Source organism: Pan troglodytes, chromosome 5 (genome assembly GCF_028858775.2).
Source record: "Pan troglodytes isolate AG18354 chromosome 5, NHGRI_mPanTro3-v2.0_pri, whole genome shotgun sequence".
In the NCBI taxonomy this organism is placed as follows: Eukaryota; Metazoa; Chordata; class Mammalia; order Primates; family Hominidae; genus Pan; species Pan troglodytes.
In genome coordinates, this window is record NC_072403.2 from 48,670,064 (window position 1) to 48,690,134 (window position 20,071).

Sequence of the window (20,071 nt, forward strand, 5' to 3'; positions counted from 1 at the left end):
GAGAGGATAGCTTTCAGAAATCCATTACTATTTTATTGGAGGGCCCAGCACTGTGGCTTACACCTGTAATGCCAGCAGTTTGAGAGGCTGAGACGGAAGGATCACTTGATCCCAGGAGTTCAAAACCCAGGGGGCAACAAAGCAAGACCCTGTCTCTTGTTTTTTGCGGGGTGGGGGAGGGACGGAGTCTTGCTCTGTCGCCCAGGCTGGAGTGCAATGGCGCAATCTTGGCTCACTGCAACCTCCACCTCCTGAGTTCAAGCAATTCTCCTGCCTCAGCCTCCTGAGTAGTTGGGATTACAGGCGCCTGCCACCACGCCTGGCTAATTTTTTTTTTTTTTCTGTGTTTTTGGTAGAGATGGGGTTTCGCCATGTTGGTTAGGCTGGACCCGTCTCTAAAAAACTAAAAAAATTGGCTGAGTGTGCTGGTGTGCACTTATATTCCCAGCTACTAGGAAGGCTGAGGCTAGAGGATTCCTGGGGCCCAGGAGTTCCAGGCTATAGTGAGATATGATCATGCCTCTGCACTCCAGCCTGAGTCACAGAGGGAGATCCTGTCTCAAGAAAAACACACACACACACACACACACACACACACACATATATCACTGGAGCTGTGGAGCAACAGCTGTAAAACTTGCTTGGTTGGTCCTAATTGCAATGCATAATATATGGACTCTTGAAATGTAATTCTTAGAAATGGGTATTATAATTACATCCCAGCCAATCCAAAGGCAACTTAAAACATGTTTAAAAAATTTTCCAAGCCAATTAGAAAACTGGTTGGTCCAACCATCAAGTGTAGAAAAATATGCTAATATATGCAAAGATTACTGTTCCAAGGAGCCCTTGGCTGCATTTGAAGCAAAATATCTGAGAAAACACCTCAATGATACTGTGTAATACTAAATCACTGAATGTATTTTTAAGGCACATTTAAATATAAAGCATACATTATGAATGATAGAATGGCAGTACCAGAAAAAGATATAGTGTTTTTCTTTGTTTGTTTTTTGAGACAGAGTCTTGCTCTGTTGCTCAATCTCAAGCGATTCTCGTGCCTCAGCCTCTCTGTAGTAGCTGGGACTACAGGCGCATGCCACCATGCCTGGCTAATTTTTGTATTTTTGGTAGAGACGGGGTTTCACCATGTTGACCAAGCTGCTCTTGAACTCCTGGCCTCAAGCGATCCTCCCATCTTGGCCTCCCAAAGTGATTGCAAGCGTGAGCCACTGCACCCAGCCAGATCTTTTTTATTATTTTTTAGAGACAGGGTCTCACTCTGTCAGCCTGCCCATAGCTCACTGCAACCTCCAACTTATGGGCTCAAGCAGTCGTCCTGCCTCAGCCTCCCCAGTAGCTGGAACTACAGGCATGTGCCACACATACCTGGCTAATTTTAAATTTTTTTTTTAGAGATGGGATCTCTCACCATGTTGCCCAGTGTGGTCTCAAACTTCTAACCTCAAATGATCCTCCTCCCTCAGCCTCCCAAAGGGCTAGGATTACAGGCTTGAACCACTGTACCCTGACTAAAAAGATCTTCTGTGTTGAATATGACAACATTGTATGCCGGCCCCAACAGATTTAATTTATGCAACATAGTCCAGTTACAGTATCCTTATATATGCAAGAAAGGTGTACTACCATTACATTTTTTTTAATGCTTAAGGGGATATAGAAGCCATACAATAATTTCACTTAAATAATTTTAATCTAGAGAGAGTTTTATTGAGAACTCACCAAATATCTGGGAGAGATGGGCTTGAGCCATTTGAGAATAGCTACTCCATAGGCAGAGCAGCTGAGCATTCTGTTTATCAGCAGGATCCTATTGCTATATGCATTACAAATGAATTTTAAAATAATTTATAACATTTCTTAGGCTTAATATGTATTTTTTAAAACCTGAATTACATTCTGTACAATTCACCTTTTACCTATCCTTGATGTTTATTTAAAATAAAATACAACAAAACCCCTAGTATATTTTGTGGGCATTTGTAGTTAACCTAGACTACAAAGGCACCTGCTCCCACTCCAGGCCACGTAATGTTGTTGTTGTTGTTTTGTTGTTGTTTTGTTTTGTTTTTGTTTTTGTTTGAGTCTTGCTGTGTCGCCCAGGCTAGAGTGCAATGCGCGATCTCCGCTCACTGCAACCTTTGTCTCCCAGGTTCAAGCGATTCTCCTGCCTCAGCCTCCCGAGTAGCTGGGATTACAGGAGCCCACCACCACGCCCAGCTAATTTTTGTATTTTTAGTAGAGACAGGGTTTCACCATGTTGTCCAGACTGGTCTCGAACTGCTGACCTCAGGTGATCCACTCGCCTCGGCCTCCCAAAGTGTTGGAATTACAGGCGTGAGCCACCGCGCCCGGCCTGGGCAACATAATCTAAATACTTTGGATACTAGATGGTTTACAGAGAAGTTTCAACAATTTGAGATTTGAGATTAAAAATGGGTGGTAGTTATACTTGGACCAAAGAATGTTAAAAGATTGACTAGCTCTCTTTTAAGAATGAGGGGGTTATGTAATGAAAATTCCGCAAATATGGAGATAAAAGACATCTACATAAAGAGAAGGCAGTAGAAAATGAATGTTTTGAGAGTGATTTACTCTGCCTCACCTTCCTTTTAGTCACTGAAGTTTTTGTTTTCCTTTTTAATGTTCACATACGGGCTTCACAGGTAAGGTTTCAAGAATTTTGGAACGGACAAAGAGTGTTGCAAAGGAAAGCTTAGTACATTTGAAAGTTAGGATGAACCAGTTATTTGCCTAATAACTAAGTTAAAAGTGGTTTTGGTTTTTAAAAAGCATATGCAAAACGTATTCACTGAGGCTTGCTCTAATTAGAGTTCTAAACAAATCTTGTAGGGTTTTTTTTTTTTGTCTTTAATCTCCCCCCTTCCCATGTCAAGTTAAACTGGGTGTGTGTGTGTGTGTGTGTGTGTGTGTGTGTGTGGAGAGAGAGCCTGCAAGAGAATTAGCACGCACCTCGTGGATCTTAGTAATTTTTTTAAAGCCAAATAAAACTGTTTCTTGAATAAACCAATACATTTCTGAAGTTAAAAAGAATTCCAAAGGAAACAGGAATGAACATCCTTGCAGCTTGATTTTCAAAAAAAAAAAAAAAAAAATTTTTTTTAATTAAAAAAATCCTAATCTCCACATTTTTTGCCAGGCGAGAACCGAAGTTTGGAGGTAGACGAGCAGGCGAGCGGTTTGCCCGGGCGCAGAGCATGAAGGCCGGGCGGGCGCGGGGAGCGGGCGCCCGCCGCCCGGCGCGGGGGTGAGCGAGAGAGAGAGCGGAGCGCGTGTGGCCGGCGCCGCTCGGCCGGGAGCTCCCGCGCTCGCGCCCCGCGCCCCGCGCCCGCCGCCGCCGCCGCCGCCGCCCCTGTTGCGATGGCGCAGAAACCCCGTTGACAAGGCACTGCTTTTTCATGACGGTGAGTTTCCCTTTGAGTGTATTATAATTTTGTGATAAAAATTTCAAGGAGAAAAAAAAAACACACAACCTCCTTCCTCTGCCTCTTTCCTTCGGGGAGGGGAAAAGCGAGGGAGGGGGGGCTGGAGATCTGTCTCCAGACTGTAAAGAAAGAGGAGCAAATTAAACACCGAGTTGCCAAAACCAGGATATTAGGTTTCAGCCCAGAGAGCTATTGGCTAAGGCTGTGTTTTTTTTTTTTGGGGGGGGGGGGGGTGGGTTTGTGGGTGGGTGATGGTGGTGGTGGGTGGATGTTTAATGGACACGGAGAAAAGGGGAATCGAGTGTTTATGCCTTTCCCAGCGCTGCCGGGGCCCCGGGAAGACCAAGTTCAGTGTCTCGGGCGGGGGCGCAGGCGGGCAGGGGGCGGCGAGGCCGGGCCGGGGGCGCCTCGGCGGGGTGGGGGCCCGGCGCCTTTCTTTTTCCTTTTTTTTCTTTTCCGCGGATGCAAATTTCTGGAGCGGGGAGAGGGAGAGCCCGGGAAGGGGGTGGCGTGGCGGTTGGTGGTGGGGAGGGGAGGGGAGGGAAGCCTTTTAATGACTCATTGATTGAGCCGGTTTAAAATTAGTTGTGTGCGCGAGTGTGAGTGTGTTTTCCGCCCCCCGGAGCCGCCGGGAGCCGGGAAGGAGGGAGCAGGGCTCGGCGAGGGGAAGACGGCGCGGCGGGGCCGCGAGCAGGGGGCAGGGAGGGCCTGGAGTGACGGCGGGCGAGGAAGAAAAATAAGCTTTTCCAATCTCCTCCCCTCTGTTTTCCCCCCCTCGTTTCTTTTCTCTCTCGGAAGCTCTAGGGTGTGAATCACATTTTCTTTCTTCTCGGCAAAATGGACCCCGCGTCTGGGGAGGGGGAGGGGAGAGGGTGGGGAGGGAGGCGGCGGAGACGGGGTTTATTTTTCATCCTGGCTTCCCCATTCCCGCCGCATCTGCGGGCGGCCGCGGCGAGGAGAGCAGGTCCGGGGTGCGGCGGGGAGAGCTCGGGGCCGGCGAGTCGCCCCGGCCCCGTTCCCGCTCCCGCTCCGAGCCCGCGGCGGCGGCGCGCACCTGCCGCGGGACTGCCCCTTCCCAGCCGCCTCGCTGCCTTTTCGAAGCACCGCCGAGGATCCGCGGCCGCGTCCGGCCGAGCCCGGCCGAGCCCCCAGCCGCGCGGAGGACCGGCGGCCCAGCCTGGCGTCTCCTGCGAGGCCCGCGCTGTTCGCCGCGCCGGCCAGAAGAGATGTGCGGCTGGGACGGCGCATTTTTGGCCGAGTGCGCGCGGGCGTTATGCTTTTCGCGCCCCCCCCGAGTCGCCCCAAATGCGGGATATTGGGTGGGGGGGTGCGGTTGGAAGGCGCTAAGATGGCGCTGGGCCTGGCCTGTCGCCAGGGCTGGTGGCGCAGTTGCTCGGCGGGCGCCATCTTTCTCGCGGCGCGGGCGGCGCCCTCCGAGGACATCTCGATGACCAGGGCGCCGCGAGGCCCGGGGCTAGCGGGAGCCGAGAGCAGGGTGCTGAATTCTGGAGATGGGACCGGGGTCGCGCGGCCTTCTTCCCCACGCCCCCAGACCCAAAAGACGAGGCCGCCGGCTCGGAGCGGGAAGGGCTGGGGCCAGCTTCTTCCTCCTAACCACTTGTTTGTGATGGAAGAAGGGGGCTGGGGGTCGAGCCTCGCGGCTGATGGGTTCCCTCCCTGACCCCGCACCCCCACTCCTCCCAGTCGAAATTGGAGGTGAGGCGCTCCTGCCATTTTCTCTCCTGCGGTCTGAGAGTGGACGCCTTTGTCTTCTCTGGCCCGGCGTGGGGGCAGGGCATTGAGCCTTTTCCTTAATTCTTCAGTTATTGAAAGTAGAGTCCAACCAGGTTACAAAACTAAAAAAAAGAGTCGAGGACATTGTCTGTCTGCCTTCCGGTAGCATGGTTCTCTGTGGGTACCCTACGCTTCGTTTCTTAGTTTTACTCTAAAACAACCCTGAGGAGACATTTACTAGTTGTCAGATTACGGGTAGGTGATGGGTTCCAGTTTTTTGAAACTTTTTTTGTTGGCTTTCATATTACTTCAAATGGCAGTGAATTAAAACAGTTTCTTAGAACTCTAATCTGAAAAGTTAAATACGCTTTAAAACAGCCTGAAACTCTTCTAAAAAGCAAAACTGCATTATTAAAAGCATCCATGTAAGTATCTGTTGGTAGTATCTATTAGAGATGGGGGAGGGGTTTAACTTTTACATTATTATTGAAAAGAGGAGGGGAAAGGTCTATAAAGCTCTGATCTCTCTAGAAGTCCACATACATGGAAAGTAAATAGTTAATTTCTAGTGTAGAAAAATAACACAGTGGTGCCAGTAGGTGTGTCCTTGTGTTTATAAATATACATAGTGGATGTTTTAGACCATTTAATGAGACCTATTATATATTGAATACCTGCTGTATGCCAGGAACTGTGCCTGATGCTTTGTATAATTTCTATTATATCAGCCCAGAAATAGTGATTTTATCATCTGTCTACTGGGGAATGAACTAACGTTCATAGAAGTATAGTAATTGTTCGAGGTCTTGCAGTTTTAAGTAGTAAAGTTGCCATTGGATCACAAAAGCTGTGTTCTTCCCCCTACACCTATGGTTTCCAAATGTGAGCATCAGAATTAATTTGGGAGATGTTTTTAAATAGAGATTTGTAACATCACCTCTTCCACCATCATTTGCTAGGGCCAATTGGGTCTTTTAATAATGTGTCAGGCACTCCAACTTCTTGATGTTCAATATTGACATTCTGGCCCACCCTGCACCGCTATATCCAAAGATCTAGTATTCCAAAGCTCTCCAGGTGATTGCAGTGACACAGACACACGTTTGGACTGTCTTGTACTATGCTATGCACTGTTCTGCTCTTTTTTGAATTGGAACATGAGAATTGAGGTCCATGTAATTTTGAGTTTCAGTAGTTTTTTGCTCACATTAGTCTCATTTTTATTTTTCCTCTTGTAGCTGCCATTTATCAAATCGAAATTATTTCCGCAGAGAAAAAGGTTTAGGTATCCTAAGACTTTAAAATCTCAGTACATTTTTTTAAAGTATGTTGTCTCATTCTATTGAGAAGTTATACAACATACAGGCTTCAAGGTCTAGCCAGGCCATCTAGTTTAGTCAAGACAGCTGTGTAACAAACATAGCCTTGAGGCCTGGCACGGTGGCTCATGCCTGTAATCCCAGCACTTTTGAGGCTGAGGCAGGCGGATTACCTGAAGTCAGGAGTTAGAGACCAGCCTGTCCAACGTGGTGAAACCCCGTCTGTACTAAAAATACAAAAAAGCTAGCCGAGTGTGGTGGCAGGTGCCTGTAATCCCAGCTACTTGGGAGGCTGAGGCAAGAGAATCACTTGAACTGGGGAGGCAGAGGTTGCAGTGGCCCGAGACCCCGCCATTGCACTCCAGTCCGGGAAACAAGAACGAAACTCCCATCTCAAAAAAAAAAGAATTGAATCTAGGATTGATCCAGAAATTGAGAATAGGGTAGAAAAGACCCTGATATAAAGACCTGAAGATAAATCCTTAAAAGAAAAGATTGTTTACTGAATTTTGAATTGTGGACATATCTTCTGGGTTTTGGGAAGTAGGATGGTCAAGTTATGTGGAACCTAATAGCAGAATATGGATAAAAACACAGGTCAGGGCCAGGCACAGTGGCTCACACCTGTAATCCCAGCACTTTGGGAGGCCGAGGTGGGCGGATCACGAGGTCAGGAGTTCGAGACCAGCCTGACCAACGTGGTGAAACCCCGTTTCTACTAAAAATACAAAAATTAGCCGGGCTTGGTGGGCACATGCCTGTAATCTCAGCTACTCAGGAGGCTGAGACAGGAGAATGGTTTGAACCTGGGAGACGGAGGTTGTAGTGAGCTGAGATCGCGCCACTGCACTCCAGCCTGGAGACAAAAAACACAGGTCAGGAAGAAGCATCTAGAGCAGGTGATGAATAGATGACCTTACTAAAATGAGAAAGAACCAAGTCAGTGATGAAATCATTAATTTCTCTGGATTAAGGATCATGTATTTTATTTTGTGCTTTCTCTTGTTGATTCTTCTCAAATCGTTGTGTTTAGTAATTGCTAGGGAGAGTAGTTTAAAACTTAGATTTTTGATGCAGATGTCAGAATTATACCATCTTTGCATATGTCCACATTGGAAAATTTTTGTAAGGAGCATTTGTTGGATACCTCTGTGCAGTCTGTGTCCAGTCTAGACCACTAGGTGGGTGGAGTGACTTCCAGTTTTTGAAGGGAAGTCACTTCTGGTTTTTCTCCCCTTGTTTTTTATGGTAAATGCCAAAGTAATTATAATCTTTGACTAGACTAAAATCCAATAAAGCTTGAAATGAGGGGGAAATCTAAAATAAACCTGCTTAGAGGGAAACAGTAGCTTCTTTAACCTTGTTGGAATTTTAAGACCGGCAAGATCTCTGCACTCATGAAATTTACAGTATAGTGGGGAAGGACAGAAAATAGTTTAAAAATCAAGATAATGACAGATTAAGAAAAAATATTAAGTGGCTGGTGGATCTAAAAGAGTATGTTGGGAATGACCATTTTGGCTAGTAAGGGTCAAAGAAAGTCTTTTCGTAGAGGTGATATTTGAGCTGAGACGTGAAACATGAACTTGTGCTAGCCATGTGAAAAGCTGGGGAGACATTCCAGACCTGGGAACAAGTTCAAAGACCTGGAAGGCTGGTTGTTAGACTGGAGAGAAGGCTCCTCTGAGCAAGGGGAGAAATTATGAATAGGGTAGGAATGAGATGGAGTTGGAGAGATCCTATAGGTTGTCTTGTATTACTCCATAGGGGGATTTTTGGATTTAATTCTAATGGCAATGAGAGGGGTTTTAATTTGGGCAGTGATAATGTTTTTAAAAATAACTGGCTATTTAGAGGAAGAGAGGAAACAGGGAAGTTAGGAGGCTATTGTAGTAGTCAGCCCAAGATCGATAGTATCTCAGGCAAGTAAAGTGGCAATGAGATACAGCAGAGTAGACAGCAACTTTTACATATGTATTTTGGAGGTGGAATCAGAAGGATTTGCTTAATGGGTTGGCTGTGGAGGGAGAGGGAGGAATCAAGGGTGCCTTCAGGTTGCAGGCTCCAGCCTTGGGCTGCTGATGGTACCATTTGCTGGTTGGAGAAGACTGGAGGAGGAACAGGTGGAGAGGGGTGGGTAGCAAGAGTTCTGTGTAAATACTTGGGAGACATCCAAGCGGAGAGTTAAGTAGGCACTGAATATTTAAGTTGAGCTGAGGGGAGTGATCTAGACTGGACATAAATTTTGGGAGTCACTAATATACAGATGGCATGTCATGGAACTGATTGAGATTGTTTGTGGCCTTAAGATCAAGCCCTACGAGACTGATTTGAGTAATAAAACTCTGGTCTCCCACACAGCCAGCTCTGTGTGGGGGGGAAAAAAAAGCCCTAAAACACTAACAACGGCTAAAGCTTGGGCAAAGGAGACTGAAAAGGTTCAGCCATTAAAGTGGGAGAGTATTTTATTATTTTCAAGAAAGAGGGAATGGTCACCTCTGTCAAATGCTGCTGAGAAGTTAGACAATGAGAATAGAGAAATGTCTATTTGGATTTGACAACATGATGGGGACTGTTTTGACAAGTGGTCCAAGCCACACTGGGATGCTTCGAAGAGAGAATAGGAAGTGAGGTGAATATCGACAGCTCGTTAGGGAAATTTTGCTGCTGTAAAGTGGAGAGAAGCAGCTTAGTGGCTTCAGAGGGAGATGGGGTCAAAGAAGAGGGCTTTTTTTTTTTTTTAATTTTTTTTTAAGACAAGATGTCACTCAGTCATCCAGGTTGGAGTGCAATGGTGCAAATTACGGCTTACCACGGCCTCAACCTACTGGGCTCAAGTGATCCTCCTACCTCAGCCTCTCCTGAGTAGCTGGGACCACAGGTGTGCACCACTGTAACCCAACTAATTAAAAAAAATTTTTTTTTATAGAGACAGGGTCTCCCTATGTAAAGAAGAAGGCTTTTCTTTTAAACAATGGCAACTAGATAGGCTAATGAGAATATTTAATAGAGAAGGTGAGACTAATCCAGAAGAGAGACCAAGACTACCAAGGGAGCAGCATTCTTTTTTTTTTTTTTTTTTTTTTTGGAGACAGTTTTGCTCTTGTTGCCCAGGCTGGAGTGCAGTGGCGCAATCTCAGCTCACTGCAACCTCCACCTCTTGGGTTCAAGCAATTCTCCTGCCTCAGCCTCCCAAGTAGCTAGAATTACAGGTATGCACCACCACACCCAGCTAATTTTGTATTTTTAGTAGAGACGGGTCCACCATGTTAGCCAGGCTGGTCTCGAACTCCTGACCTCAGGTGATCCACGCACCTAGGCCTCCCAAAATGTTGGGATTATAGGTGTGAGCCACCATGCCTGGCCGGGAGCAGCATTCTTAAGGAATTCAAGACACAGGAAGAACGCTTGCCTTTAGTGGGAGCAAGACAACGCAGTGTGGCAGAAGACAAAGAATGGGGGCACAAGTGCAAGGCGAATTGGAGGTAGAATATAGGACTTAACTTTCTGACGGCTTCTGTTTTCTCAGTGAAGTCTGAGGCAAGGCCAGTGACTTAAACAAAGAAGGGGTAGTGAATGATTTCGGGAAAGATGGACACTTCACCTTGAGCAACAGGACAAGGAACTGAGTAACTGGGAAACAAGGTAGTTTCAATGCTGGGCATTGTTGAATCCCTCGCTGTGGCTTGGGGCCATGAATTTAAGGTGAAACCAGTCAGCTGAGTTAGTTGTGTGATTTTTTTTCTCCTAGCAACATTCAGCTGTTACGAGGTCAGCGAAGAGCAGGCAGGTGATCAGTTCACCCAAAATTCGTGTTTTGCCCTGCAGGTTTGACAGAGGAGAAGCAGTGCCAGAGGCTTGAGAGTAGTTGCAAGGGGGTGATTTTGATGATGAACCTTGAAATGTTAGCTGAGTAGGAAAGCAAGAGAAGAATCAGAGTGGGGGCCATGAAAATCATTACTGGCTTAAAGTGAGTTAATGGGCGCAGAGTTTCAGTTTGGGAAGATGAAAAATTTCTAAAGCTGGATAGGGCTCTTGGTTTCACAGCAATGTGAATGTATGTAATGCCACTCAACCAAACACTTTTAAATATTTAAAATTCAGTAACTCTATAGAGAAATAAAGGGTTTTCCCAATCCTGGAAAAAAATGGTTAAAATTGTAAATCTTACGTATATTTTATTGTAGTAAAAAAAGAATTAGGCTGGGCCCATGGCTCACACCTACAATCCCAGCACTTTGGGAGGCTGAGGCAGGCAAATCGTTTGAGGCCAGGAGTTCAAAACCAGTCTGGCCAACATGGCAAAACTCATCTCTACTAAAAATACAAAGAAAATAGCCAGGCATGGTGGCACACACCTGTAATCCCAGCTACTCAGGAGGCTGAGGCATGAGAATTGCTTGAACCTGGAAGGCAGACATTGCAGTGAGCTGAGATCTCCCCACTGCACTCCAGCCTGGGTGACATAGCTAGACTGTCTCAAAAAAAAAAAAAAAAAGAATGAACACTTAAATATTTGTGGCAGATAGAGGTGTTATTTGCATATGGAAGAAAATTGCTTTAGAAATGAAATTTCAGATTACTGAAACTAAAGAGAAAGTATCTCTTCTTATCATGGTACCAAACTTGAGGGTGCATAAGTCACCTATAGACGTAGAGATTGTAGTATAGGACCTGGGAATATTACATTATTTGCTCCCATGTTTACTGTTTTGTTCTAAGCCTTTAGCACAGCATTCAAAACAAGTTGAGCACTCAGTAAACATTTGCTGACTCAGTACTTGGAGAACCTAGGTAGAGTAGAATGATGGGAATCAAAAGGAAAACAGTATTCTGTTAGAGATCAGCAATACCTTACACTAGTAGAGGGATCTGTGAGAAAAAGAATCAAGACCATTGAATGTGTGGCGGCTTATAGCATTGACATTCTGATCTGTGCAAGTGATGAGAAAAAAAGTCTGATTACAGAACAGGGAAGGAGAGAAATAAGCATTGAGTTTCGTTTTTTTGTTTGTTTTTGAGACAGGGTCTCACTGTTACCCAGCCTGGAGTGCAGTGGTACAATTGTAGCTCACTGCAGCCTGGACCTCCTGGGATCAAGGGATTCCCCCAACCTCAGCCTCCCAAGTAGCTGGGACTATAGGAATGCAACACCATGCCCAGATAATTTAATTTTTTTTTTTTTTTTTTTTTTTTTTTTTGTAGAGACAGGGGTTTCTCTTTGTCACCCAGGCTGGCCTCAAACTCCTGGGCTCAAGCAGTCTTCCCACCTTGCCCTCCCAAAGTGCTGGGATTACAGGCGTGAGCCACTGCATCCTGCCGAGAAAATCATTTTTTATTTAAATAATGTCAAATGGAAGTATGTAGCACCCCCCACAACCTTCTTTTCCCCTTTCTTTCCTCTTTGAATCTGCTGTCATTCCCTTTTTCATGAGTTTTCTTTGCTCCCCAAATAGGCTAAACAATAACCGTAAAGTGAGATTAGAGAAAATAAGAATGGAGTAGATGATGGAATTCAAAATAGCTGTCTACATTCTTCATTGAGAAAGATAGCTTTGAGTTAAAGGTGAGAGGAGCAAATCTGGGGAAAAACGGGTGAAACGGCATGATTTAAGTAGCATACCAGATGCATTTCTGCATGGCATGGCTCTTGCTTGATGAATAATGTTCTGTATAGTAGAAGAGGAAAATACAGTGAGTGAAGGAGCTGGCAGAAGGTGGGCTGGGGGAGTTGGGGAAGAGTGAAATGAGTATGGAGAGGTGAGAGAGCTGACTGCAAAGGCATGTGGGGTGTGGATTTTAAAAGGAAAGCCCTGAGGTGGAAATCACTAACATGGTGCCTGGCTACAAGCAGAGTGAGCTCAGGACTTGACTGTGCTGGGGGTGGCCTGCCCTTTTGTAGTGCAGTTGAGGAGAGCTCAGGGGCTGTCAGAATGCTGTGTGGGAAGGTGGAGGAAGAAAGAGGACCTGGGAGCAGCAGCTTTGTTCTGGTTTGTTATTGTTTTCTCTTCCCTACCTCGTATGTACTCCCACTCAGGAAAAGATCCTGAGACCTCTCTGTACCAGATCTTCTTATACCCAGGTTCTCCTTAATCCCAATCAACTTTAATCTATAAAGTTACAATTTGTTTACTTATAAATTTATTTTTAATAAAGTTGTGAAACCGAACATGTTCTGTTTTTGTGGGTTATTTGGCTCTCTTATCTTGCAAACACATTAAACACTTAACATTACTTAAAATTAAAGCCCCGAGTCTGAGAATGTGAGAGAATAAGATATGAAAGATATTGCCTTTCTAGAAATGGTTTATTTCAGTTGAACCCAAATCCAGGACACTTTTTTTCATTAGGAGTTGAACTTTGTGTCCTGGCCTGAAATGGAAACATTTTCACAAGGAAGAAAATGAGGGGGAAAAGAAATAATATTTGTTAAACCTTCACCTTGTTTGAGACCCTGATGGGTTCTAATGGGTTTGGTTTTTGTTTTTGTTTTTTGAGATGAGAACTCACTATGTTGCACAGGCGTGTCTCAAACTCCTGGGCTCAAGCAGTCTTCTCACCTCGGCCTCCCAAAGTGCTAGGACTATAGGTGTGAGCCACTGCACCTGGCCTCTGATGGGTTTTTAGTAAATACAGTCATGTGTCATTTAATCACAGGGATAGGTTCTGATGAATGCATCGTTAGTTGATTTCATCGTGTACAAACACCATAGAGTGCTCTTATGCAAACCAATATGGTATAACCTACCACACACCTAGGCTATATGATATAGGCTATTTCTCCTGTATTGTAAACCTGTACAGCATGTTACTGTACCTGGATACTGTAGGTAACTGTAACTGTATTTGTGTATCAACATATCTAAACATGGTACAGTAAAAATATGATACAAAAGAAAAAAATGGTGCACCTGTAGAGGGCAGTTACCATGAATGAAGCTTGGAGGACTGGAAGTTGGTCTGAGTGAGTCAGTGAGTGGTGAAAGAATGTGAAGGCCTAGGACATTACTGTGCACTACTGTGAACTTAATAAACACCATACACTTAGGCTACATTAAGCTTATAAAATATTTTTCCTTCCTCAATAATAAGCTTAGCTTACTGTAACTTTTTTTCTTATGAACATTTTTGGTTTTTTTCTGAGACAGTATCTTGGTCACCCAGGGTTGAAGTCCAGTGGCATGATCATAGCTGCAGCCTCCATCTCGTGGGTTCAAGCAGCCCTCTCACCTCAGCCTCTATTGAGTAGCTGGGATTACATGCATGTACCACCATGCCCAGCTAATTTTTTTTTTTTTTAATGTAGAGATGAGTTCTCGCTATGTTGCCCAAGCTGGTCTCAAACTCCTGGCCTTAAGCAGTCCTCCTGCCTCAGCCTCCCACAGTGTTGGGATTACAGGTGTAAGCCACTCCGCTTGGCCTAGATTTCATTTAACCCAGAGACTTTTTAGAAGTGCAAATAAGTATATTTAGAAATTGATGCTGAGTGTGGTGGCTTATGCTTGTAATCCCGGCACTTTGGGAGGCCGAAGTAGGTGAATCACTTGAGGTCAGGAATTTGAGACCAGCCTGGCCAGCATGAAGAAACCCCATCTCTACTAAAAATACAAAAATTAGCCAGGTGTGGTGGCAGGTACCTGTAATCCCAGCTATTCTGGAGGCTGAGGCACAAGAATTGTTTGAATCTGGGAGGCGGAGGTTGCAGTGAGCCAAAATCGTGCCACTGCACTCCAGACTGGGCGACGAGAGTGAAACTCTGTCACAAAAAAAAAAGAAAAAGAAAAAAAGAGAAAGAAATTGGCTGGCTGGTTTATTTTATTTATTTTTTGAGATGGAATCTCACTCTGTTGCCCAGGCTGGAGTGCAGTGGCACAATCTCAGCTCACTGCAAACTCCACCTCCCGGGTTTAAGTGATTCTTATGCCTCAGCCTCCCCAGTAGCTAGGATTTACAAGCGCATGCCACCATGCCCAGCTAATTTTTTTTTTTTTTGGAGACAGAGTCTCACTCTGTTACCCAGACTGGAGTGCAATGGCGTGATCTCAGCTCACTGCAAGCTCCGCCTCCCAGGTTCATGCCATTCTCCTGCCTCAGCCTCCCGAGTAGCTGGGATTACAGGCCCAGCTAATTTTTTTTTTTTTTTTTTTTTTTGTATTTTTAGTAGAGACGGGGTTTCACTGTGTTAGCCAGGATGGTCTCAATCTCCTGACCTCATGATCCACCCGCCTCGGCCTCCCAAAGTGCTGGGATTACAGGTGTGAGCCACCATGCCTGGCTGCTAATTTTTGTATTTTTAGTAGAGATGGGGTTTCACCAGTTGGCTAGTCTGGTCTCCAACTCCTAACCTCACGTGATCCACCAGCCTTGGCCTCCCAAAGTGCTGGGATTACAGGCGTGAGCCACCGCGCCTGACCAGGTTGGTTTATTCTTATTTTCCATTTGTATTGTGATTCTCCAAATCTGTGAGAGTTTTAGGATGGAGAAATCTGTGAAAGTCAACCCCTTTTCTCTAGGTGTAATCACACAACATGAAGGTTTACAACTGGGATGTTTTTGGAGCTACTTCTATGCATAGGCCTCAAGATGACTTTTTTTTTTTTTTTTTTTTTTTTTTGAGACAGGGTCTTGCTCTGTTGCCCGGGCTGGAGTACAGTGGCCCCATCTCAGCTCACTGAAGCTTCACTAGTAGCTGGGACTACAGGTGCACACCATCATGCCTGGATAATTTTTGTATTTTTGTAGAGACAGGGTTTCCCCATGTTGTCCAGGCTTGTCTCGAACTCCTGGACAAGATGACATTTTTATTTTTATTTTTAAAATGTAAAACTATGTTACTTGTTTATCTTTATAAATCAGATTAAAAGAAAAAATTTGAGACGGGGGCTCGCTGTGTTGCCCAAGCTGGTCTTGAACTCCTGAGCTACAGTGATCTTCCTGCCTCAGCCTCCCAGATAGCACGGATTACAGGCATGAGCCACCGCTCCTAGCTACTATAAATCTGACTTTATATGTCACATGATGTACCTAGAATTTATTTTTTTACAGCATGTGTGATAGAGATAAAGCAATCTGACAGTTAATTTCAAAAGATAATAATACAAAGAAAAATGACATTTGGGTAACCATGTTGTTTAAAAAAAAGGCTCAAGTGCTTTAACTTAGAAATGCAGAACATATTCTGTTACATAAAATACTTAATGCCGGACAAAATTCACTTTGTGTGTGTGTGTGTGTGTGTGTGTGTGTGTGTGTGTGTGTGTTTGGCTGTGTACCCATGACCTTGAACTCCTGGAGTCAAGTAATCCTCCTGCTTCCCCTGCCAAGTAGTTGAGACTACAGGTGTACTCCACCATGCCTGGCTCTATTTTATATATTTTATGAGTACTAATATATTATTCTCTGTTCTTTTTTCGTTTGAATTGTTAAGTTTTAAGGCTAAGCTAGACATATCAATTAAGAACTTACTGTAAGTGGCCGGGCACAGTGGCTCACGCCTGTACTCCTAGCAGTTTGCGAGGCCGAGGCGGGCGGATCACTTGAGGCCAGGAGTTCGAGACCAGCCTGGCCAACATGGTGAAACCCCCTCTCTACTAAAAATACAAAAAAAAAAAAAAAAAAATAGCCGGGCGTGGTGGCGGGCACCTGTAATCGCAGCTATTCGGGAGGCTGAGGCAGGAGGATTGCTTGAACCCGGGAGGCGGAGGTTACAGTGAGCCAAGATCACGCCATTGCAATCCAGCCTGGGCAACAAGAGCAAAACTCCATCTCAAAAAAAAAAAGAAACTTACCATAAGTCATGCAAGAGTCTATTTACTGATCTCCCCACCAATACTCACAAAGAGAATTACGCATGAACGACAGTCAAGGTAACTGAAAAGATCTACATCTATTGTTAGAAAGTTGTCTAACTTGTTTTCCAAAACTTTCTGCTATTAGATTTAAAAACGTGACAAAAGGCCGGGTGCGGTGGTTCACACCTGTAATCCCAGCACTTTGGGAGGCCGAGACTGGTGGATCACCTGGGTTAGGAGTTCAAGACCAGCCTGGCCAACATGGCGAGACCCCGTCTCTACTAAAAATATAAAAATTAGCCGGGCATGATGGTGCACGCCTGCAATCCCAGCTACTCAGGAGGCTGAGGCACAAGAATTGCTTGAACCTGGGAGGTGGAGGTTGCAGTGTGCCGAGATCGTGCCACCGCACTCCAGCCTGGGCAACAGAGAGCAAGACTCTGTCTCAAATAAATAAATAAATATCTATAAATAAAATGTGACATAAAACCTATTTCACATTTTTTTATTTCTGTCATATATTACCTAAATTCCCAAGATATAATTATTATTTAATAGATGTTCTATGTTTCAAATTACCTTACTATCAAAAATTACCTTGAGCTTGACTCTCAAGCATATCTTTAGGACATAAGAGGCTGTGAAAGTCACAGAATAAATATTTTCAGAGCATGATGTGGATTTTGTATAATGTATATGCACCTTTAAAATATGTTCCATTCTTTTAAGATTAACTTTTAAAATTAAATGTTCTAATATTTTTCTTACATCATATTGCTTTCTAGAATGTTTCTTTTCTAAGCGGAATGTCTTGTTTTGAAAATTATTACCATAACTATCTACTCTGAAATAAAAAGGCACTGCAGTGATATTTCATCATCAAATATTTATTAAATGCTAAATTGGTGTAAAGCATTTGGAGGGCACAGGAACACATAATCTAGGCAGTTGGATCATATGTACACACAGAAAACTACACAGCAGTGTATGGTAAGTGCCAAATGATTAGTACAAGCAAGAGCAAAGGAGAGAGAACCTTTGACTGAGGTGGTGTGAGAGCATCTATTCATTTATCCATTCAGCAAATATTATTGAGCACATAATGTGTGCCAGGTGCCATTCTAGGCTCCCAGGATGCTGCAGTGAGCAAAAGACCAAAGCCCTGTTCTCTTGGGAAAGACAGACAATAAACCTAAGTAGACTTAGTAGTATGTTACGGGGTAAACATATAGAAAGATAGGAAGACGGGGAGTGCTGGGGTGTGGGAAGATTGTCTGGTAGGTCATGATTGTCTTTGAGCAGAGTCTTGAATAAGCCTTAAGCCTGAGGATATCTGGAGGAAGGGCATTCCAGGCAGACAGCAGCCAGTGCAAAGGGCCTAAGATATGAGCATGCATTTTGAGTTCTGGGCGTGGCAAGGTAGCAAGGGCTAGAATCAAAAGGGATCAGAGAGGCTGGGGAGCAGAGCAGTTGTGTAGAACATTACGGGTGTTCACAGTCGAGCACATAAAAGAATTTTGGTTTTTACATGGGAGGAAATGAAGGTTCATTGGAGAGTTTTGATTTCTGTTTTAAAAGGGTCACTTCTGGAATTTGGGTTGAGAATAGATTCGAGACTATAAAAGAGCAAAAGCAGAGACAGCCAGTGGGAGATGATGATGGCTTGGACCAGAGAGATGGTAGTGGAGATGGTACATGTTGGATTCTGGATGTTTTTTTGAAGGTATAGCCAGTGGGATTTCCTGACACATGCGATGTGGGTATAGGATAATGAGCTGTCGGCCAGGTGCAGTGCTCACACCTGTAATCCCAGCACTTTGGGAGGCCAAGGCGGGTGGATCACCTGAGGTCAGGAGTTCGAGACCAGCCTGACCAACATGGAGAACCCCATCCCTACTAAAAGCACAAAATTAGCCAGGTATGGTTGTAATCCCAGCTACTTGGAAGACTGAGGCAGGAGAATCACTTGAACCCGGGAGGCAGAGGTTGCGGTGAGCTGAAATCGTGCCATTGCACTCCAGCCTGGGCAACAAGAGCGAAACTCTGTCTCAAAAAAAAAAAAAAAAAAAAAAAAGAGCTGTTAAGGGTTACATGTAGGAAATGGAATTTGAACTGGAGCCTAAAGGAAAAGGAAGATTTTGTTGACCAGGAAAAGATACATAAGCAGAACTTATGTATAAGATACATAAGGAAAAGATACATAAGCAGAACTTATGTATAACTTATAAGAGGAACTTAGGTGGAAAAGAACCAATTTAGGTTGGGATTTTATAAGAGAGGCAGACAGTAAGGAGACTTCTTTGGATGAAGTGAGAAGTGGAAGGCTGGGAAGGGACCTTGCGATCAGTTTGTGAAGTGCAGTAAATGTAAGGCCACAGTATTTGAATTTTCTTTTATATGTTAAAATCCTAAAGGTTTTCAAGCAAGGAGTGATTTGACTTAAAAAGGAAAAAAAAAAGTTATAGTCAATAACAGCTTTGGAATCAGACCGATCTGAGTTCTAGCATCTTGCTGTAGGTAATGCCTTGAGTGAGTAACTTCCCTGAGGGAGTGTGCCTCAGTTTCTTCCTCTGGATAGAGGACTTACCTTTCAGAGGGAGTTTGAAAGGATTAAGTGAGATCATGCATATAAAGCATTAACATAATGTCAACCCATTTGGGTCTCAGCTATCACTGTTTTTTTAAATTATTAAATTGTTATAGGCCTGGTGCAGTGACTCATACCTGTAATCCCAGCACTTTGGGATGCCAAAGCAGGTGGATCACCTGAGGTCAGGAGTTTGAGAGACCAGCCTGGCTAACATGGTGAAACCCCATCTCTACAAAAATTGCAAAAATTAGCCAGGCATGGTGGCACATGCCTGTAATCCCAGCTGCTCCAGAGGCTGAGGCAGGAGAATCACTTGAGCCTGGGAGGCAGAGGTTTCAGTGAGCCACTATTGCATCACTGCACTAGCCTTGGTGACAAAGTGAGACAATGTCTCAAAAATAAATAAATAAAATGGTGGACCCAGATATGGAAAAGAATGATATCATGCCCTTCGCAGAAACATGGATGGAGGCAGAGGTCATTATCCTAAGTGAACTAACTCAGAAACAGAAAATCAAATACCACATGTTCTCACTTATAAGTAGGAGCTAAACAATGGTACGCATGGACATAAAGATGGAAATAATAGACACTACAGACTTCAAAAGGGGGTAGGGAGGGAGGGAAGTGAGGGTTGAAAATTACCTATTGGGTACAGTGTTCACTATTTGGGTAATGGGTACATTGAAAGCCCAATCCCCACCAGTATGCAATATACCCATGTAACAAATATGCACATGTACTCTCTGATTCTAAAATTAAAATAAATCTAAAAAAGAGTCACATAAACCAGAAAAAGAAAAAAAATTTTTTTTAATTGGAAAAAAAAAGGTGGGCCGGGCATGGTGGCTCACACCTGTAATCCCAGTACTTTGGTAGCCCAAGGCAGGCAGATCACTTGAGGCAAGGAGTTTGAGACCAGCCTGGCCAACGTGGTGAAACCCCGTCTCTACTAAAAGTACAAAATTAGCCAGGTGTGGTGGCAGGCACCAGTAGTCCCAGCTACTCGGGAGGCTGAGATAGGAGAATCGCTTAAACCCAGGAGGGGGAGGTTGTAGTGAGTTGAGATCAAGTCACTACATTCCAGCCTGGGTACTGTAAATAAATAAATAAATAAAATCAGGAAAAAAAATTGTGTAGTGTTTGCATATAACCTACACAGATCCTCCC

At 44.4% G+C, this 20,071-nt stretch overlaps 1 protein-coding gene across 4 annotated transcripts in view; it reads left to right on the forward strand.

The window, feature by feature from the left end:
• Positions 1-20,071, forward strand: part of BICRAL (BICRA like chromatin remodeling complex associated protein) — a 121,629-nt gene that overhangs the window by 32,221 nt on the left and 69,337 nt on the right. For all 4 annotated transcript variants that reach the window (XM_063812427.1, XM_016955520.4, XM_054685827.2 and 1 more), the window contains exon 2: positions 3,182-3,446. The gene's annotated coding sequence lies outside the window, so the exon portion shown is untranslated. The remainder of the gene's footprint in view (positions 1-3,181; positions 3,447-20,071) is intronic.